The sequence below is a fragment of the Mustela nigripes genome, chromosome 15 (genome assembly GCF_022355385.1).
Source record: "Mustela nigripes isolate SB6536 chromosome 15, MUSNIG.SB6536, whole genome shotgun sequence".
NCBI lineage: Eukaryota > Metazoa > Chordata > Mammalia > Carnivora > Mustelidae > Mustela > Mustela nigripes.
The window spans coordinates 37,535,342-37,558,936 of NC_081571.1; the positions used below are offsets into that span (position 1 = coordinate 37,535,342).

Sequence of the window (23,595 nt, forward strand, 5' to 3'; positions counted from 1 at the left end):
AAATTGTTCTAAGTTTCCAATTATCGTCATTTATATAGAGTGATGTGTCGGGTCAAAACTGACAAGGAAGAATGGATACTGATGCTACGGTTCATCTCCAACAGTAATATGGCACAATGGCCAATACAAGCCATCCTAGTAGAACACATTTAATGCTGCTCAGAAATTCAGATCTCTTCTTTCAATCTAAAAAAATCAGGTGAAATAACTGAGTTTTTAAAAAACTTAAAAATGAAATATAGACAGATGTGTATATATGGACATACACATATATGTACATAAATGTGAATATAAACATAAATGTGTGTATAATTTTTTCTAGTATTTTTCTTTTGCTTTTTTCTCAATAGAACCTTGTGATTTTTGTAACGATATTTTTTTGTCTTGTATATGAAGTCTTTGTCAACCCTACATTCAAGAAAACAGTTTCTTATATTTATTTTCAAGGAATTTTATTCTTTGGCTTTTTTTAATATCATCAATGATCAATATCAAGTTTAAATTTGTATAGAGAAGTAAGAGTCTAAGTTTGTTTTTAACACACAAATTCAGTTGTTATACCATTATTTTGTATATAATTAACCTGGAAGCTCTGTTGAAAATAAAATATATGTAAATATATACATATAATACCTATATAATATCTGTATTTTATACATATATAAAATACTTATATAAAATACCTATATAAGGGCGCCTGGGTGGCTCAGTGGGTTAAGCCGCTGCCTTCAGCTCAGGTCATGATCTCAGAGTCCTGGGATCAAGTCCCGCATCGGGCTCTCTGCTTGGCAGGGAGCCTGCTTCCCTCTCTCTCTCTCTGCCTGCCTCTCCGTCTACTTGCGATTTCTCTCTGTCAAATAAATAAATAAAATCTTTAAAAAAAAATACCTATATAAAAGTAATTGTAAATATACAAAAATCCTATCTTTTTTTTCCCCACTTATTTTAGAGACAGAGAATGAATGAGTAGGGGGAAGAGCAGAGCACAGGGACAGGAGAGGAAAGGAAAAACAGACTATATGCTGAGAGCAGAGCCATAGTTAGTCTCAATCTCATAATCCTATGATCATGACCTGAGCCAAAATCAAGAGTCTGATGCTCAACCAACTGAGCCACTCAGGTGCCCCAGTATGTTTTTTCTATGTGTGGGAAAGTCTATTTCTGAACAATTTTTTTTTTCTGTTCCATTAACTTATAATTTTGCCTGTATGGCAGTTGTTTATTATCTTCATTACTGTAACTACACAGAAACTCTTAAAAATGCATAATAGAATTTTCTGATTTTTTAAAAAATAATTTTGTACATTTTAAGTAATTGGATTTTTCATGTAATTTTGATTAGTAGTTTGACAAACTGTATGAGAAAGCCTATTGGAATTTGATTGGGATTGCTTTGTTTCTAATGGAGATCAATTTGTGAGACTTGACATGATAATAATATTAGGTATTTTAACACACAAATATGGTTTTTCTATTTATTTAAGTTTAAAAAAGTTCCCTCAACAGTATTGTACACTTTTTCACTCTACAGATTTTATACATATTTTATTAATCTACCTCAAATTTTTTTTAAATTTTTTGATGCATTTAAGATTTTTTTTAAGTTGTTGCTAATAAGTATGAATTAATTATGAATGTAATGAAGGCAATAGATTTTTATATAAAGCTTGTATCCTGTGATATTTTGAAAATATTTAATTCTGTGTTTTCCTTCTGACTTTTAAAGATTTTCTAATTATACAATGCTGTCATCCTAAAGTAGGGAAAATGTTAATTTTTAATTTCAAGTAACTGTTGTTATTTCTTTTTCTTTTCTTACTAAAATAACCAGGAAAAATGTTCAAAGAAATAATGAAAAGAAACACTCTAGCTGTGTTCAATCGTTTTTCTGTATCTTTGAGATGATCTTTTTATTTTCTTCACTTTTTTTGTTTTTGTGGTGAATTACATTGATCTTCACATATTTAAATACCTAGGGAAAACTCTACTAGATGCTGATATGCTATCATTTTTATAAAATACTGAGATGGATTTTATTTGTTAGCATTTCATTAAAGACTTTTGTATTCATGTTCATGATGGATATTTTTCCATAATTTCCGTAGATATCAGTCAGGTCAGATTGATCGAGAGTATTGCTTTAGCATCTTATGTCATACAAAGTGACTAGATGGGAAATAGTATAAAGTGCCAATAACAGATGTAAGAAAACTAGTGTCACTACATTAATACTAGGCAACATATACTTAATAGACAAGAGTTATAAATGAGAGACATTACATAATTATAAGAGTCATGTCTTTATAAAGACACACAGTCCCCTATGTGTATATAATAACACAGCTACAAAATGCGTCATTTAAAAATTGAGAGCTAAGGTAAGGCATGGACACATGGACACATCCACAACTGTACATTTCAAACCTTGCTTTGAGGAATCTATGCTAAAAATGGTCAGAAAATGAGTATATTTCTCTGTATTTAAAGTTAATTTCTTTTTTTCTCCTTAAGTATTGAGGTCTAATTAACATAACATTATATTAGTTTCAGGTCTACAACATATTGATTTGATACTTGTATATACTGCAATAAGGCCACTTAACATCTGTTGCCATATATAGTTACAAAATATTTCTTTTTTATTTTATTTTATTATTTTTAAATTTTAATGTTTTATTTTTAAGTAGGGGCTTGAACTCACAACTGTGAAATTTAAACCTGAGCTAAGATCAAGAGCTGGCCACTTAGCCAACTGAGCCACCCAGGTGACCCACAAAAGGTTAATTTCTTAAAAAGAACATATAATTGCCTCTTTTTAAAAAAATCTAGTCTGACAACTTTGGTCCTTAGCTGATGTGTGTCTTCCACTTATTTTAAGTGGAAAGATAAATCAAAGCTAATTTTTCCATGAACCATCTATTTTGTTTTGTTTTTATTTACCATTTCATTTTTTAAGATTTTATTTATTTTTTTATTTTTTAAGATTTTATTTATTTTTTGACAGAGAGAGAGAGCACCAGTAAGGGGAGTGGCAGGCAGAGGGTGAGGGAGAAGCAGGCTCCCCACTAAACAGGGAGTCCAATGACAAACTTGATCCCAGGGCCCTGAAATCATGACCTGAGACAAAGGCAGATGCTTTATCCACTGAGCCATCCAGGCACCCTTACCATTTGTTTCAACTCATCTGTTTCTTTTTTTTTTTTTTCCTTTCCTGAATTTTACTGGAGAATTTTAATATGCTATTTTATCTCATCTATTTGTTTAGTCACTACTTATTTTCTTTATTTTTAGTTGGTTTCTCTAAGATTCCTAATTTATGCATTTTTTTAATTTATCATAGAGTACCTTTAAAAGGCATTATATATCTTTGAATAAGATTATCAAAACTTATCAAAATAAGATTATCAAAAAATAAGATTATCAAAAATAAGATTATCAAAAATTCCTAAATTCCCCATGCATCCTTTGTGCTATTATTTTAGATTTTTAAATATAATTTAATTTATAATTATAATGCAATTTATAATTTAAATACAATTTAATTTATAATTTTAAAATATAATTTAGATTTTAAATAGAATTACACCGTAGGCTCCTCAGTATTTTGCTATTATTTATAATTTAAAAACTGAGTCATTCTTTAAAAAAAATCTATGTACATATATCTTCACACTTTTTATTCCTTGAATAGATCAGTTTCCTTTTGGTATCACTTTGCTTGTTTGCTTGTTTGAAGAATTTCCTTTTATATTTCTTGTGAAAATTTTTTTGTGAAATTTTTCAAATTCTTTCTGGATGAGGATCTTTAATTAGCCTTCATTTTTCATGAGTTTTATGTAAATGTTTTTTTTCATTACATCAAGATAGTTTCTTCATATAAAATTCTGTTTTCTTTCAACATTTTAAGGTGTCACTTCATTTCTACCTACACACACTATTCACTGATAAATCAGTGAAGTCTGGATATTGTCTTCCTTCCTTTCTTCCTCCCTCCCTCCCTTCACATTGGCACTCTAAGTATATCATTTTGATGAAGCTCTAGAACATAGGTGAGGTTCTGTGGGGTGAGGTCCAGAGCTGATGACCAAGAAAGAATTCTTGAGATATCTTTGGTGCAAAATGGTGGTTTATTAAAGCATGGGGACAGGACCCGTAGGCAGGAAGAGCTGCTGCCCCCGGGATGTGAGGAGTGGACTATTATATACTTGTAAGTTGGGAGGGGGTTAGGGATGATGTAAGTCTCTAAGGAATTTTGGAAACAAGGTTTCTAGGACCTTGAGGGGCTAGCTATTGTCTGGAGAAAAGGTTATTCATTACCAGTAATAAAATCTTCTCATGAGATCCTTTAGATGTATATCAGTGGGCCATATGGTTGGGAATGATTCTCAACACTGTCTTGGGGTTTAGAGATAAAGTCCCCTAAAGGAATTATTAAAGTAGACTTACAGGATCCTGGCTGGGGATAGGAGGTTGGTCAGGCTAGGATTGTCCTTTGCCCTTAGCAAAGCCTTAAGGTGGAGGTCACTCTGCCTGTTTTAAGGGCTTATCAGTAGGTAAGGAAATCTAATTATTCTTCTGCCTCTGTGTCCCATATCAATTTGGCTTTCTTCTGTTTAATACTGTTAGCTCTCACATTGTCCTCTTTTAATATCAGTGCATATGCTGCACATTCTCTACTATTCTATCTTTCCATTCAATAACACTTCCCCTCTAATATTTTTTATTCTTATATAATTCAAAATCAGTTTTAGTTCTTAATTGCAGTTGAAATATCTTTTCAACTTTAGAATTTGCATTTTATTATTTTTCATAGATTTCAAATCTTTAGTAAAATTCTTTGGTAAAATTCTCCTTTTTACATATTTTCCTGAACTTATTACATGTAGTTATTTTCAAATCTATATCTGTTAACTTCATTATCATGATCATCTCTGTTTCAATTTTCATTGTCACTTTTTCTCCAAATTGTCAATTATTTGTTCCTGTCTCCTGACATGCTTGTTAATACTTGTTTGAAATTCAAATAGTATTTATTAAAATTCTTTTTTTGAGGCACCCAGTGATGTCATTTTTCTTCCTAAAGAATATGATCTATGAGAGGCAGTTAGAGAAATCAGGTGATAAGATAATTTACAGCTAAGTTTGAGTTTTTGTGAATACTGTTCTGTTTCCTTTCTCTATTTCTAAGTTCGCTTCTAGGACACAGCATTTCTGAGATTTCAACTGAAAGCCTGAGATATTTACTAGTATCTTTTCCCGTGGTAAATGCTGACACCAACCTCTCTGAGACTCAAGAGAGCTGGGCTCACCTCTTCTTCTCTCAGCTATTGTTCTCTGCTTTCTTTCTTATCCTCTCATACTATTTAGCATAGTAATCAACAAATACCTTCAGGAAAAAAAACAATGAATAATGTAAAACAGACTTCAATATGCCTCCTTTCTCTCTGGGATCTTTAATTCCTTGGCTCCTTAAATCCTGGCAATTTTGGCTGCTTTCCAATGCTGTTTGAAGAATAAGTTTATGAAAGATCTGGCGTTTACAGTTGTTTTTCTTAGGGTAATTATTCTGATAGAATGCTATCTCATATCCGGAAGCGGAAGTGAGCTGATTATTTTTTAACTGTATTAATAGGTTACATAAGATCTAAATGCAAATCCATTATCATTATTCTTAATGTATGCCTCATTTAAAGGATGAATTATTAAAATGTTGGTCTATAAAATGATGAATCTAAAACTTGATCTATACTGAATTGGAGACAAGAGAAGAATGACCCACAAATTAGGATGCTGAAGGTTGTTTTAACAAAACACCAAAATTGTAGTGATGAAATTACCTTCTTCCTTTCAATGATTACTGCTTCAAAATATCTTAAAAGAACCACTTTTAAAGTAACATTTTCAGAAACAAATTTTATAAAGAATCCATTTCAATCTTTGAAGTGGTACATGTACTATAATGTGTTAACTTTATTTGTAATGTGTAAGGGCCTATTCAGCCAGAACAGCCCCACCCCGGTTGAACTGCCATTTAGTTGTAAAACTTCCCCCTCCCCAGGGGAACTTACTTAAAAAAAAGTCCCGGAATCCAGTCCCAGGTAACAAAGTCCAGATACAAGAGTGGGTCAGGTCTGGTAGAGGCATTCAATCAGTGCGGGCGCATACTGTCTCTTAGTTACCAAGGAGTATGGGCCCCGCCCTTTGGGCATCTTTTGGGCACCAATTCTAACAAAGGTGATAAGCTGGTTCAAATGTCTACTAGGATAAATTGTAATTCAGTTGGTCACCTAGCATCACTGTGCAGCTTTCTCTGTGTGTTACAACTTCATTGGCTAGCTGTGCGTGGACAGGCCCAACCACATGACCTTTGCACTATAAAAGTTAGTCTGGAAAGCAGGGAGGGATCACCCTCTCTTATAAGAGGTGCGTACCTGAAAGTTTGGTCTGATTCTTGATGCTTGGTGTGAAATAAAGCTTTGCTTGACTTTCACTTTGTATCAGTCTCACTCCTTTAATCACGGACCCATTATTGGGGTACCCATTTTTGGGGGACCCAACATGTAAGAGTATATTTATATTACTTATGAATGAAAAAGAAAAAAACATATTTAGACTGTATGTAGTCATTTTTTTTTTAATTGGTCAAGATTTGTACAGAAAAGCATTCAGAACATTCCTTGGAGAAAACACACACTTAAAATTTTTTCTGAACTCAACTTTATCTTCAAGAACTAATTTCTACTGATTTTGGTTTTGGATTTTTGTTTTGTTTTTGTTTGTCTTTCTGGAAGAAAGCTGAAAACTCTAGCATTATTTAAGGAAATGTTAAATTAAAATAGTGGTATCCTGTATAAATCACAGTCTTATTATTCTATGCTGACAACAAAAGTGGACACGTATCTTTCATTCTTGATTAGCCTTATTAGCTAATCATTAGACCCATGTAAGCGGGAATTCATATTCTTTCAGAAATCTTCATGTCCATAAAACAATACTTTAATTAGGTAGTTTTATTGATCAGTTGGAGAAATATTTTAGGCACTAAGTAAGACACTAAATTTATTTTCTGAAATGGTACATCCTCTCATTTTTTATTTACTTGAATTGTCAGGACTATTGAGAAAATGAAGGTTTGTTAAAGGATTTCTATTAATTCAGTCTGATTACCATTGAATCTTATAATCAGCTTCATATTTTAGCATGAATAACATGTAATTTTGCAGCTTGGGAAACAACATTTGGTTTTTACATCTTTATCAACATCAATCCAAGGCTGCAAGTTACTTATTAAACAGCACAATTTGGTTTAAATTCAGCTCATCAAATATGAGTTTTTCATCTATGTTTAAGATAATTTAACTTTCTGGGATAAAAAAAAAAAACCCTACCATATTGATGTTGCACAGTTCATTAATAAAAACACAAGCAGCTATATTTCACTGTCAGTTTTGCATCCATAGATTGCCAAAAACTTCTGCAATTTCTACTTTGAAATACTGAAGTCCACCTGTACTCATATTAGGAAGGCAATATTTATGTATTTCCTCTATGGCAGATAAGATTTAATATTTCTATACATCTTTAGGAAGGAATTAGAGAGCCTGGTTTTCCATACATGGCAATCATCTTCTTTAACTGGCAGCATTTGTGACAGAATAAACTCCATTAACTTGTTCTATTAGTCTCTGTGCAGTCAGCAAGATCAATGCTGCATAAAATGATGAAATGACTAACAGACTTCCTCAGAGTCCTGCCGAGTGCTTTCTGCCACCCAGAATATATAATTACTGCTCACATAAACAGGTAGAATTTGGTATTCTACTGCTCAGGCAATCCCTGGAAATTCAAGGTTCTTAATGAGAGGAATAAAAATAAATTCCTTCCTGTCTGTGCATACAAAATCATTTATTATACTTTTATTATGGACCTGTTATATTAAAAAATAAAATTGTAAAGTAAAACCTAATCCCTCCCTTTTTTTATTGGCTAATATGATGACCAAACAAGTTGGCACAACCTAAAGAGCTTCAGATAGAAGAGATTTTCTGACCAGATGTCTCCCCAAAGCCCATTAGTTACTTGTGGACAGCAGAACACAAGGTGAGCCAAAAACAGAGGAAATAAGAGCTAACGAAGCCAGCAGACCTGAGGATATTTTACAGACTATAAGTAAACGAGACAGATATCACACCATTAAAAATAATCTGAGCTGCGTGTTTTGAAACAGGTATCTTGTTCTGCAGGTGGCATAGCTACTTGTACTTATCCAAAGAGAGGGATTCCCTACTAGGAAAACTTGTGCAACAAGGAACATTAGCCACTTCAAAAATATAAATGAGGTTTTTTTTTTTTTCTTTCTACCTCCATTTTCTGCTGTCTGCTTTCCTCCCTAATACCCTCCTCTTCCTTGAAACTAGCTTCAGAGCTGACTAGCCACATGGGCCTACCAATACAAACCTTGAGTATATTACATTTTAGTCTAACAAAATATAGGAAGCATGAAGCTAAGCAATCACAAAGGAAATGATTGAAAGGAAGAGTCAGAACAGATGTAGAATGAGGGAAAGCGTGAAAATAAAATCAACATTAAAATCAAACCCAAGCCATTTTTTGCTAGCAAGAATGAGTCTATGATTTGCAGATTGAATATAACTAAGAAGAAAGGTATTTTTCATAACAATGATTTATATATTCAGCCTTTTGTTGGAAAAGGATTCTTTTTGTATTATAGCAGTATCTCTTCTTGCTCTTAAATTTAAAGGTCTTTTTGCATTTCCATTATAAACCCCTAGATTGAGTGTTTTGTAACTTGGTCACAAAAATTCACTGTAGATAGAAATTTTAAATTCAAGATATTATTCTTGTGGTGGATTTTCTAGGCTATTAACATTTTTCATTTGCCCATTTGTAAGTTAATAAGACTATATAACTTTTTTAAATGTTCTAGTTATAGAGAATGTTAATGCTTCCCTACAAAAGTCTTTTACCTGAAATAAAATGAAAATTAAATGATGTAATACTCTCCTCTGAATCAGTAATTTCGTGTTTATAACATCATATTATCAGGAAGTAAAAATGAATGATCTGAGTTTATTAAACAGGCTATATAAATCATGCAATCAGAATAAAGTGACAGAAGTTATTTTTGGCTCCACAGGATCACTAAAAATTAGAGTGGTAAAGAACTTAAAAGTCATTTAATTTGATCAGCACATAATAATCACTATAAGCAATAACTAAAGTATATGGGTCTACTATGCAATATAGTCATAGAAATTTCTTTAAATTTTACTCAGGATGAACTTAAGGTTTCTGTCCATGCACAACTGAATGAAGGACATATTTCCCTCAGAGTAAGCTCAGATGTCATAGTGTGTCTTATCTGATTTCCATTTGACTTCAGAGGAATGCCAATAGAGTATATTGTATTTATATACCACTATTCAATATCAAGGTTGATAACATTTTTCATATATTTTTTTCTAGATTCCACTTAGAAATTTGTTTAGGAGAAATGATAAGAACCCTGGCCTTAAATATATATTTGATTTAGTATATATACCTAGACCTCATTTATATTATAAGAGTATTAAGCAAAGTGTCAAAGATTGTTCATTTCTATAATTCAAGTAAAAAAAAAAAAAAACCCATTGGTCACATATACAAAGCACTATTCTAGATCCTGGAGAATCAATAAAACTTTATCTTATACTTATTCCCTTATCCATTATCTTATCCTTATCCTTATTCTATTTTCACTCCAACAGAGGAAAACTACAAATATTGATCAACCAGAAGAGATTGTGATATATCCTATGACAGGTTTATGCACATGGTGCTATGAAAACAGACTAGTGTGGTCTTATCCAGTCTGGGGAGTCTGAAAATCCTCTTCACACACACACACACACACACACACACACACACACGGGAGGGAAAGGATGGAGAACTTTGAAAACTGTAATAAATAAAAAAACTAAAGAAAAATAAAGAGGAGGCAAGAAGTAGTGAGAGCTGAAATTATAAAGATATACATGGTTTTGGGGGGAGGCAGGGCAGGGCTTTTCTATTATGCTAAAAGTTTGCTACTTAAAATATATTTCATGTGTTAACTACTGAAAACTTTTAATGTTGTTCTGATGTGATCAAATATGAGTTTTAGCTAAGACAGGCTGTTGGCAAAGTAGACCAATGAGGAGACAACTCTGAATCTCTATTTGGGCTATTCATACTAGCCCAAATGCAGAGAAGATGCAACACACAAATCAAGGGTTTTTTTTAATGATTTTATTTACTTATATGACAGAGAGAGAGAGACTGAGCTCAAGCAGGGAAAGTGGCAGGCAGATGCAGAGGGAAAAGCATGCTCCCTGCCAAGCAAGGAGCCTCTTTCGGGACTCAATCCTGGGATCATGACCTGAGCAGAAGGCAGTCACTTAACCAACTGAGCCATCCAGGCATCCCCACACAAATCATAATCAAAAATAAAAATAAACAAGGTTTGATACATAGGAAAGAAGTAATACCAACTGACCTCAAGAAGATGAGAAAATATCATCAGTTTGTTTGAAGGTATTCAGAATTTCAGGTGATCCAGAAATACTCATGGGTATCTTTACCTACCACATTTCCAATATAGGAGTCTTAGTTAAGAGCTGAAGCTTTATTGAGAAGACAGGTAGGATGAGATAGTACCAGAAACTTGAGAGATGCCATGTTTGTAAGTTGTAAACTGAAAAAGAGGAGCCCATAAAAGACACTGAGAAGCAAGAATCAGGTAGAACCAGATATGTTTTGGGTTATATAAATCTAAAGTGTAGGAAGATAAAAGGAGAAGTTAGTATTATAAAATACAAAAGATACAGATAAGAAGACAAATACTGAAAGTCTACTTGCTTTGAATAAAGAGGAGAACTTGAGTCGATTACGTATAGTTGTTGGAGTAGAATCATGGTCATAGTAGATGGAAGACTGAATGAGAGGTAAACAAATAAAACTTAAAATGACATGAAAGCAGGACCAGTTCTATCTCATTCCTCATAGAATCCTGAGGCATAGCATAGAGCTGGTGTAAGAAAGGTTTTCAGTTATAGTGTGTTAGTAGATAGACATAAATGAACTTCTATTCTTTCCAGAAATGGAACTGAAAGAGAAAAAAATAAGTTGAGTACATAGCTACCAGGGAATGTAGTACTTAGAAATTTTATTTTCTTGTATTTCTGTGTAGAAATTGAAAAGCAGTTCTTGGTATTAGAAAATCAAAATTTGGAAATATAAGACATTGATGAAGAGCTAAATTATGAAACAAGTTCTAAGAGATGAAATTGTGTAGGGTCAAGGGCAAAAGTGTGCCAGACTTATTTCTTTAGCTTGGAGGGAAAGAATTCTGGGTGGGTAAGTGTATAGGTGGGGAGTTTTCAGTGTATGACAAGATTGCTACATAGATTTTACATTTTTTTAATACAGAAGAAGTCAAAGTAAATTTTTAAGGGTGAAAAGCAAGAGACTGGCAAAACACCATAAGAAAAGATGTGACATTTCAGAGAAGAGGATTATAGATAATAAGCTAGAGAAACAATCGGTAAACAGCATTAAAGTTCAATCAGAGATTAGAAACATCAATTTATAATATCAGCCATTCACGAAGCTAAGCAATTTCAAGAACTAGATATACCAGAGAAGACTGACTGAAGAAGAAGATAAATAATTCCAGATTTGGGTATTTTGGGTAAAAGAGAAACGAAAACACGTTTTAAAGTAATCCACCGGTTCTACAACCATCTTCTGTGACACTCAAAGTACAAAAATCAAGACAGAGGGTGTTTAGCCTTATGAGAAGGAAAAGATCAAGAATTTGGAGATTTTCAGGCAGTTGAAGAGCAACTGTTAATGAAGTGAAGGTGTGAGATGGAAAAGGATAACTGATTTGATCAGGATGTGAGATATTAGCATTTCATATGACTAAGGTAGAAAAAGATGTTAGCCCATAGCATATGGCTATGGAAAGTCAGTGGCTCAATATACCAGGGTGAAAATTACTGGAATTGGATGGATCATTCTACTTTTTTTTTTAATTAAATTGATTTATTTATTTTCAGAAAAACAGTATTCATTATTTTTTTCACCACATCCAGTGCTCCATGCAATTTGTGCCCTCTATAATAATACCCACCACCTGGTCCCCCAACCTCCCACCCCCCTGCCCCTTCAAACCTAAGCTAATATGTAGGAAAGGTTCTTCATGAAAGTATTACAATGACAAAATGGTAAAAGAGCGTGGGGTAGAAAAGAAATCAATGGAGCCAGGTACAAAGTATTCAGGACAGGTCAGACCAGTCATTAATAGTAAAAACAACATTTGAGAAGTATAGCTGGTAAGGTAATTGAGTAGCATGAGATTTAAAGTTATGAGTGGTCTTTCCATCAGAATAGAATCCAAGGGATAGGATAAATAATACAAAATATACATGCAACTTTAATATTACAATGAAAATTTCAATTTACATTAGATTGTTTTTAACTCAAAAATTTTATTATGTGCATTTTGCCTCATTTCATGGATAATTTACTATAGATGTATAGATGATTAAGAAAATGTGTCATTGAGTAGCTCACAAACTACTAGGCACTCACACTGTATCAGATCCCATAAATGGAAAAGGTTTTCCATGTAAATGAATTAATAAACATCAAACCTATCATTATTTTTTATCCATAATTTGCAGTTAATTGTTTACCTAGAATCTGCTAATGAGAGTCATTTGTATATGAAGTGGGATCAAACCCATTGCTTGCCTTAAGGAATAATGATTTATTTGTAAGTAAAATGAAAGAGTAATAGGACATGCCAGGAAAGTGATAAAGACAATAGGTGTTTCAGGAGTTTGGAAAAGGAAACCAGACCATGTTATGCTATTTTCTTGTAAGACTCAAAGAACGCTTCTTCAATAATCACCACTCTTATTATTTTGATAAGAGAAATGAATGGAATTATGGATATTATAGAGGGCATTTACAGAATGTCCTTAGACATTCTAGAGGGCATTCATAGAAAATGGAGCATCCTTTGAATTGTCTCATGCCTTGCTAGATCTGCCTAGGGGAATAAAGATAATTATGGTGATGAGCTGTACCATTATTACTTTAATTTATTGAGTGCTAATGGTACACTCAGCAATGTAGTAAATAACAAATAGGAAATGATCACTCCAGCCTCAGGACAGAGGCAGAACACAATAACACAGAGTGTTATGGAAGGGGAGGGCAGCTCTGCTAGGTGGCTTTTTAGAAAAACTAAACATGGGGTGCCTGCGTGGCTCAGTGGGTTAAAGCCTCTGCGTTCAGCTCAGGTCATGATCCCATGGTCCTGGGATAGAGCTCCGCATTGGGCTCTCTGCTCAGCAGGGAGCCTGCTTCCCTTTCTCTCTCTGCGTGGTTCTCTGCCTACTTGTGGTCTCTGTCTGTCAAATAACTAAACAAAATCTTTAAAAAAAAAAAAAAAGAAGAAGAAGAAAGAAAGAGAAAAGAAAAAGAAAAATTAAACATGAAATAGATCATTTAAGCTGACATAACAAATAAATGGGAGAAAACAGTGAGGGAGATATAGTGCCATGAGTGGTGAAAGAAGGCAAAATTATATGGGATAAATCAACCAGATGTTCAAAGATAGTTGTGATTTTAAATATTCAGCCACATCCTCAGATCAAATCTCTCCTCATGCATTCTAGGTTTTTTATTTGAAATCTGTGGTTGCCGCTACTATAAAAGTGAACCATCTTATATTTTGAACACCCTAGGAGCCCCCAGTGAAATCTCAGGAAGAGTTTGTTAACAAACTATGAATTATGGATGAGATGGGAAGTATGAGCACTACAGGAACAAGAAGCCATGACCCAGCATGGAGGGGTCACAGAGGTGTGTGGTGCTAGGATTCTGACTTGCAGATTGGAAGACAGCAGCAACTGGTCCAGAGGGAAAAAGAAGGGTGGAAAAGAGTGAGGAAGAGGGTAGCAGAGGGGTGAGACTAGAGTGTGAAACCACCTGGGATGTAAAGGCTTTGTAATTTTTGTCTCGATTTTTTCCTGAAGCCCGTATACAATTCCACCTTCATCTCCATTGGACAGTCCAATGTGCTTATACATCTCTCCAGGCTTTTTAAAAGGGTTTTGTTAGTTATACAAAGAATCTTAATCCTTAGCAATGCACTAAAATCCAGTGATACAAGAAAACAGTAAAAGTCTAACAGATTCATAACATCTAAGATATGCAAATAACAGGGGCACCTGGGTGGCTGTCATTTGAGCCAACTTCTGACTTCTGCTCAGGTCATGATCCCAAGGTCCTGGGATGGAGCCTCACACTGAACTCTCTACTCAGCGAGGAGTGTACTTCTCCCTCTTCCTCTGCTGTTCCCCACTTGTGCTCTTTCTTTCTCTCAAATAAATAAAATCCCTATAAAAATAAAATAAAATAAGAGAGGCAAATGAGAGTAAAAATGGTTCAGTGGGTAAGGATATGGAACGAGTAACTGAAGCAGTCTGGAGAAGTGAAAGTTGACATAGGATATGATACTTTAAAATGTGAGATTTCATCTAGAACATGAACAGAGTAAACATGTTCTCATTCATCTAATTCTAGCATATAGCATTTGGGCCAAGTCCTTGAATTTTAACAGATGAGGGTATTACATAGCAAAATGTTAGGAAGTTTTTAAATTTATGACTTTGGGAGCAATGGAAACTAAATGACAAAAACTCTCAAAAGAGATCTGATTAAAAATAAAATTAAGAGCACCTGGATTGCTCAGTTGCTTAAGCATCTGCCTTTGGCTCAGGTTATGAACCCAGGGTCCTGCAATTGAGCTCCAGGTCCTTGGGATCCCTGATCAGTGGGGAGTCTGCTTTTCCCCCTCCTTCTGCCCCTCTTCACCATTTGTCCTCTCTCACTCTCTCTCTCAAATATATAAATAAAATCTTTAAAAAGTAATAGAATTAAATATACAAACTTGGGATAGATTTCATGTTTTTCTGTCAGAATTTCTCTGCCTGATCTCTGGGTATATAAAGCTGATTAATTTTAAGATGTAACTTAAAAATCTTACATCTTCATTTTAAAAATTATTTTAGCTGAAAATATTTATTCTCCTTTGATATTGTAAAAACTTACATATAGATTTGTTTTCCTTATGAATCCTGCTCTTGGTGTTTTATGTAAAAAAAGAAAATCCATCCCATATTCGTATTTATGAAAATATTCTCCATGTCTTCTTCTTGGGATTTTATAGTTTGTATTTCACATTTAAGCCATATTGAATTATTTCTTTTTTTCCAGGTCAATGACTATGTTATGGTGTGCTACCACATGCTAAATGTATTACATGGACCTTTAGCAACATCAAAACTTTTTAAAGGATGTCAAAGCAAAAATTGCACCAGATTAATTTAATTAAACAGGCAAGGAAGGTTATATTCGATGCTATTCACAATAGAGTAGAAAGTCTACAACTCAGGCTGAATTCAACTTTGCTGAAACAAAGGAGTGGCAGAGTTTTTAAGAGCTGAGGTAGGTAGGGGCTTTGTAGGCCATATGTTGGCTAATTGGCTATACCTAGAATGAAAGCCAACTTTCTCATACCTTTGTGATAAGAGGTAGTTTGTCAACAGGGTGTGAGGTATCCTACCCTTCCATAGAGTCTGACAAATAAAGAGGCTATTTTCCTTGCTAATTACAATTTGATCGATGATTGCCAGGTCTAGAAGAAAAATATTCACGGATTGCAAAACTAGCAAGAAGTATTCTAAAAGTTGCACATCTCAAAAGAGCAGAGAAAAAAGATTTGCAATTTCAACTTTTCTAACATAAATACTCTAAGAAGGGAGTTAGGAAGTAACTCTTAACCTGGAGTTAGGAAGAGGCCTATTTAAAGTTTAGTCCAGCTAAGGGGAATGGTAATGGTCTTCATTAAAGACAACTTCAATTGCTATCCTTTCAAGAGATCTGGTACATCCAGGTATTCCTGTTTATGTTTTGCCAAAAACAACTGTGTGACCTGAAAAGGTTAACATTTCACTGTATTTTCTTCTTTCTAGTCATTCCTGAAAAGTAATAGAACCCTTTAAATATGTATGATATCATTTCAATTGATGAAATTCCACAATTTTAAGTTATATGAAAGCCTGCTTTATTTTTCTTAAAGAACCACTAATTTTTGAAAACACTCAGCTTTCAAGTCTAATGTAGAGAATCACTGGCTCCATATTACAAAAAAATGCTAGAACTTAAGGTGAAGTATACAGATATATTCCATTCGTCCTATCCATAGTATAAATTCTACATTCTGCGTATTTTAGGGGTTTTCTTCCATATGCTGCCACCATGAAGAAGGAATATATTAAGACTCTGAGATTTGTATATCATGACATTAATTACTAATGTACTATCCCAAAGGCTTTTTTCAACTACTTTTAATGTCTCATACTATAATGCTATCTGGATCTTTCCTGAAAAGACTTAAGATCATTCAGTTCTACTGTGAACATAGTAAACACAACATTTATGGGAGGAAAAACAAACTGTCCTTACATTAGAGTATTTCTCTTTATGCTTTGGAAATTCTCCTTCATAATTAACTCTTGGATTTAATTTTAGCAATCCCTAGAAATATAAACTAATGTATGAAAGCAGAAAATGGCAGCTAGTCTTTTGGTCAAAAACAACTGGAAAAAAAAAAAGTCTATCATTTTAGGAGAACATTTAAAGGAAAACATATCCTGTGTTCTATTTAGTTAACACCTGTCATGGAATGTGGTAGGAACTGCCTTTATCATTGATTTTAAAAAAAAGTCAATGACTCTTATTCTTGAGGATAAAAATGAGAAATAAAACCATAGTCAGAAAGAAGAGACCATAATATAACTGGTATGGTGGATAGGATGTTTACCTTGGGTCTAGGAATCTCTTTTCTGAAACTTCTGAACCTTTTTCTGAACCTGAGGTAGAAAACATGCCGAAAGATAGCCAAAAATTGAATGTCTCAAAGGATATAAGACCTTTTATCACTACTACAACTCAAGAGAAATAGAATTACATATCCACAGTCATATTCAGGTGAAAGTCTTATTTATGTTTTTCATCTCAGAAGGTGTAAGACACAAAACACTTAGATGGAATCAAAGATTTTTGGACACTCAAAAATTCAGTAACGAGAAAGGAGAAAGATCATTACTGTAAGAGTGCTCTGTGTCATACTTCCCTGTTTATAAGTCTTCTCTCAATAAACAGGGGAATCCACATTGAATCTAGAAAATTTGAGATTGTTATAATTTCAGGAGAAAGACAGGTAGTACTCAGCTTTTGACCTTCACAAAGGTCTTTTGGGCATTAAAAGTAAATCACTGAAGGGAGCTGAAATGAAAAATGCCATAGGAAGACTTTGGAAAATAATTCAAGGAAAGCCAGATAACCCTGACTCAGACTGGAATGAGAAGACACAAAGAAATTGCCCTTAAAGGAGATTAACACCTGAAATGGGGGCACCAGTCCTGGGGCAGTGGTAAGTTTGAGGAGAAAAGGATCCACAGTGAGAGACTCTAATATTTCTTTGCCCAAACCAGGAACATCTGAAGATCCCAGCCAGTATTGTCCAACTATCATCTGACATATTAGTAAGCATGTCACATAGTCCATGCTGAGCAAGCATGTTATTTCTTCTTATTATTACTGTTGGGAAAGAGCTTCCCATCTACATCTGTCTGAAATGCCTTTGGGGGTCTAAAGAAGAAGATAGCATGTCCCTGCTTCAAGATGTTAAGTCTTAAATAATGTCTTATGTTGACTGTCTTAACTTCTCAATGTCCCAGAACATTCATTAATTATTCATGAAATATCAGAAGTTGTAGATCTTGACAATGAGAAAGAATATCATATAGTGTTTAAGAATGAAAGATCAAAAGTCAGACAGACCTACATTCAAATCTTACCTTCTTAATCTTGTTCCTAATTCTACATCATCCAAAGCAATTTTCTTCACATTAACTGTATGATAATTGAGCATATTAAGATTACTATGGTCTTAAAAAATAGAAAACACTTTATTTGGTTCCACCAACAACATGACTGGACAATGATTAAATATTCGCAATCCATAGTCTGGACTTTGCCACCAGAACACCATAGCAGTTTCACATGCATCATCTCCGCTTGGCCAGCTGTGGACTGTCTGGACATAGTACAGATAGACCAAGAGATTGCATAAGAAAAATTCTCATAACATTATCCTACTATCATTTTTAAATAAGAAAAAATTTCACTGATACACTGCTCAACAAGAATTCAGGTAGGAAGAAGGAATTCATATTATTGCACTCAAACAGGAAATTTTATTGTAAGATTATATGTTTGAATTAAAGTCAGTAAAGGTATTAATACCCCAAAAGACATGGGAATCAAAGAAAAGAGGCCAGAGGTATAGCTGGGACTTAGCATTAGGGGAATGATTCAGAAGTAAGGATTTGGGGGCACCAGGGTGGCTCAGTGGGTTAAGCCGCTGCCTTTGGCTCAGGTCATGATTTCAGGGTCCTGGGATCGAGTCCCGCATCGGGCTCTTTGCTCAGCTGCTCGGTTTGCTTCCCTCTCTCTCTCTCTCTGCCTACCTCTCTGCCTACTTGTGATCTCTGTCAAATAAATAAATAAAATTAAAAAAAAAAAGAAGTAAGGATTTGGTGATATATGTAGGCATAATCATTGGTTGGGGATATGATCATGGGAAAGAAACTGTCATGCTTTGAACATCTCTACAGGTCTTACAGTCTTCGGGTGGCCCGCTTCCTGTAAACTATTTTTTTATTATCTTGAATACAATCATATCAAAATACTACTTTAAAAAGTAGTATTTACTACTTATGATTGAAAATCTCTTACTGTTAGAGAAACTCCTCAGACAATTTTTCTTGGCATCTTCCTCCTCTCTCCCTACTAGAAGGTTGCATAAATAAACAGTGCTCTGATAAGGCCAGGCACCGAACAGGAAACAACCGTATTTCACTGCCTCTAAGACACACATTTTTATATGTTAATATTCATGGAATCTGACTATATACCACAATTGATGGTGTACAAAAATTAAATGACAAAGCATTTTCTTTCTTGAGGGTACATTACAAACATCGTATATTACAGTGGATGGCATCTTAGATTTGATAAAATACAGTATACCTTTTTTTTTTCCAAAGATTTAATTTATTTATTTGACAGAGAGAGATCACAGGTAGGCAGAGAGGCAGGCAGAGAGAGAGAGAGAGAGGAGGAAGCAGGCTCCCTGCTGAGCAGAGTGCCCTATGCGGGACTCGATCTCAGGACCCTGAGATCATGACCTGAGCCGAAGGCAGCGGTTTAATCCACTGAGCCACCCAGGAGCCCCAGCATACCCTTTAGTATATAATATTATTTAGTATATAATATATAATTTAGAGCTATAATCCCTATCAGAGAGTTATAGCTCTAAATTCATTTGCAGAAGACCATGACACAGAATTTGAGGGCGGGAAAAAGTATGATTACTAACATAGAGGATTCTGAATTTTAAGATATAATACACATGGATGAATACTGAAAGAAACACAAATCCTGGGATATGAAAAGTACAAACTTAAAACCACAGGGCTTAGATAAAACATTTACTATCACTGTGACAGGGAAAACTCATTTTAACTTTTATGAGTTTTAGTTCTTATTCTATAAATTGGAATGGTAATATCTATAGGGCTACCTGTAAGCTACAGATAAAAGACCAAACCCTCTAACATCTATTCCATATTTTTTAAAAGTAACAAATGGATTATGATGCCACTGTTAGAAAAGTAGTGCTGCTTGTGCTTCTGTTTTTCTGTTTATAGGGTGAGAAAGGGCTATGGTTCTATTTGCTACCTTACTCTCCAGTGTATGTCAGTGATGCCTCACAGAGATGCCTTCCTGCAACAATGTTTATCTGTTCTTGAAATCACCTGAATACACATAATTGCCCTTTTTGTTACTTTAATTTCAGTATTACCACTCTAACTTCGTGATCTTCTGACAAATAACTTCTGTTGAAAGTAACGTTACCTGAACTGAACTTGGTTTAATTGATTTATTCAATGGAGACACTCAGAATAGCATTTGAAAAGTTCAAATTAGTCTAAAACTAGTTACAGAAGCTGAGGGATGGAATAATGCCATAATCAAGGTCCTACCTGTCAAAGCATTTCCACTAAAGAATTATTTTAAATCATTCCATTTTTAGTTCCTGAGACTACAAAGCTTCTAAACGACAATTGTTCATTGTATCACAAGTGACAATGTATTTATGTCATATTCTGTGAGCATCAAAATATTAAGGAAAATAACCAACATCCATAAATGGCAAATAAAATAAATGATTTAGACAATTATAAAGAGAACACTGAGCTATTGAAATTAGTCTGATCTTTAAGAAATTTCAGCCCAGCAGCACTAATGTTATTAAAAATAGCAAGATCATAACAAGTAGTCATTAGTATTTGCATATGTGAGTGAGAATGTTCTTAATTACAAATTACATTCTCTAAATTATTTAGAAGCTATAAATCAGCTCAACAAAGAATAACAAGTTTAAAGAGTAAAATGGTTTAGAGGATTTTCAAATGCAAATTATGGCAACACCACCAAAAAAAAAAAAAAAAAAAGAAGAAGAAAAAAACAGAGAAAGAGAGAGAGAGTGGAGGGGGAGATTTTTACCCCTTCTTAAAAACAATTTATTTAAATAAAATATTATGACAGAAATTATAAAACTTTCAAGATTTTAGTAATTAATATCCCCCCCTAATCTGGAATGCTGTTTTCTGAAACCTTAAATATTTCTGAAACAGAAGTGAATTAGGCTGAGTCCAGGTTTCCAAAATAGCAGACATAAAGTTCTACAGTTAAGTCATTAAGTTAACGACTGTTTATCAAATATTTACTATCGGGGAGTCGCTATGGAAAATGTTAGGAAAATACTGATAGATCTTGAGACAACTTCTCCTTTGTGAAAGTTGGAGTAAACATACTTTCCTCTATTCCTAAACTAAAAAGCCATACTAGATATTATAAAGAAGGCAAAATTAAGGTGACCCTGGAAGATGGAGAAAATAAGTTAGACCAGCTAAGGAGCTTGAGCCAAAGGCATGATGGTGGAATGTTTCTTAGATTTTCTTTTCACTTTGTATATCCCAGACTGGATCCTAAAGAAACTGGCAACTTGGAAATGTCAACAGAGGTCAATAAAGGTTCACAAGAAATGCTTGTTTTCTGTGACCAAAAGACCAAGAAAGAGGTAGCCTAGCAAGACAGAAAATTTTTTGATGATAACTTTATTCTAGTCAAATACTGCAGAACAAATTGCAGCCCCATCCCAGTTTACCAAGTCATGAGTTTAGATGTCCCAATTTTTTCAGGCTTATCCAGGTGACCCAATTCACCCACCAAAGTGGTGTCAGAGAAGAACCAGTAGGAAGCTAGAAATACTTTCACTTTCCCTATCAGTAGAGTATAGTGGGGAGTAGAAAGAACGTGTCTCTCTCCCCCTCAATCAGGGTTGTATAAGCAGATGCTTAGTCTGGAGTCTCAATTCCCATCCAGCCCAATAGTCAGGTAGAACTCTTCATGCTTGGGTGTCAAAAGAGGCTGAGTGGAGTACTTACACTTCCACCCCACTTGGCAGTAAAATGGTAGCACATCTGCCTCCTTTCAACCACCAGAGCAGTACCAGAGGAAACCAGCTAAAACACTAAACTTAAATGAGATCCAGTCTAACAATACTGAAAATGTCCAGGTTTCAGTTGAATATAACTCATTGTATCATGAACAGGAAGATCTCAAACTGAATTAAAAACAAAAACAAACAAACAAAGAGATACCAATACCAAGATGACATGTGTTGGGGTTCCCTCGGAGGGGTGGAGGCGACCGGATCAGCCGGAGGCCCCTTCCCGGGGCTGAGCGGGATGGCGAGTGTCGCGAACCCGGACGCACCAACGGACGACACCAGGCTCGGGGGATCTGTCGAAGCAGGATCTCACTTTATTGTGCGGGGGCACGCCTTATATAGAGCAGCAGAAGGGAAGTGAGGACAGAGGGGGCAGAGCCAATAAGATCGGGCGAGAGGAGGAAGTGCCATAGGTTTCAGGAACCGAAACTGTGAAATTGGCGCCTTGTTGGCCGGAAGAGACGGCAAGCCGGCGCCATCTTTATTCTGGGCCGCACCCTGTGGAGGCACCTCTAGTTATGTGCCTTATATTTCCCCCTTTTGTTTTTGTAGGCATGACTTCTGTCTTAGGTTGCCAGTGACAAGACAACAGGCTTACCCGTCATTGAGGGTCATACAGCATAGGTATGTCCTCTGTCTTAGGTTGCTCTGTGTCTCTCATTGGTCTTACCCGTCACTGAATATCATGCTGCTATGGGGGGGGCATCTCCTTTAAGGCCTGTCTTAGGTTGCCCCAACCGATATGGGGTCTTACCCGTCATTGGCCAATAAAGATTAATGATAGATTTCTTCATCATGGGTGGCCAGTCTCTGGTAATGTACTTGAACATTCATTAACTGAATGGCTTCCATCCTTTTTTGTATAAATTGAGTTAGCTTATTGATAAGGCAGGGGCCAAAGGAAACGACAAGGAGCAGAATAAAGAAGGGGCCCAGAAGAGGGAGGAAGTATGGGAGAAGGCCACCGAAGCCGTCCCAAACGGACTGTTCCACATCTCGCGACGCCTCTTCTCCAGGTCTTCTTGTAGTTTTCTAATTTTATCTTGAACTATGCCCGATTTGTTGGCATAGAAGCAGCATTCCTCCTGTAAAAACAAGCAGATGCCTCCCTTTTCGGCAGTTATTACTGCAGAAAACATCGTCAATGCGTCCGAGATCTAGGTTAGAGGAATTATCAGCAAGGGGTGGCGCCCAAAGACAGGCGCTATTAGGGGAGAGGGGGGAAATATATATGTTGGGTCGGGGCGGTAGAAGCTGACATGATGAGGGGAGTAGGGATAATGAGATATTGTTGACTAAAATGGCCTGGGCCAGAAGAGGCCCATTCTTAAGGCATAGCCAGCAGTTCTGGGCGAGAGAGGGGTTGGAGGAGTTTATGAGAGCGAAGACAGTGTTTAAAATACTTTCGGTTTCGGGGTCAAGCTGTAGCACTCCCCGGTTCTCAGGTAAGATTAGGGGGGTGATAGACAGGAGGTTCTTGGCTCTTGATCATAATTTCAATCCTGCGCGATACAATTGCATTGCGGGTTTGATCTTGGGGCCCGCCCCCATCAGATACTCCTATGGGCACCACGGAGTTGAAGCAGACATCCTGCCCTGGGGTGCCATAACAAGGGGATGGCATCGAGTTGCTGCTGGCCCCCTTATCGCTGGGTGAGTTTGTCCCCCGCTTTGTGTACCAGTATGTTTTGTAATATCGACTGTAGATCTGTGGGTCAGATAGGGAGAAAAGGTTCCTCAGAGAGTTGTGGGCTCTCTGGGTCTGGGTTATTGTTGTTTTCTGGGGCTGGGAGGTATTTGATGTCTCGTGCGGGCACCCAAATAGGCTTCTTTTC

General features: G+C 35.4%; 1 long non-coding RNA gene across 1 annotated transcript in view; it reads left to right on the plus strand.

The window, feature by feature from the left end:
• Positions 1–23,315: 23,315 nt before the first annotated feature.
• The window catches only part of LOC132002525 (uncharacterized), a 29,111-nt gene continuing 28,831 nt past the window's right edge, over positions 23,316–23,595 (plus strand). Inside the window, exon 1 of the long non-coding RNA XR_009399933.1 lies at positions 23,316–23,413. This is a non-coding gene — a long non-coding RNA (uncharacterized LOC132002525). The remainder of the gene's footprint in view (positions 23,414–23,595) is intronic.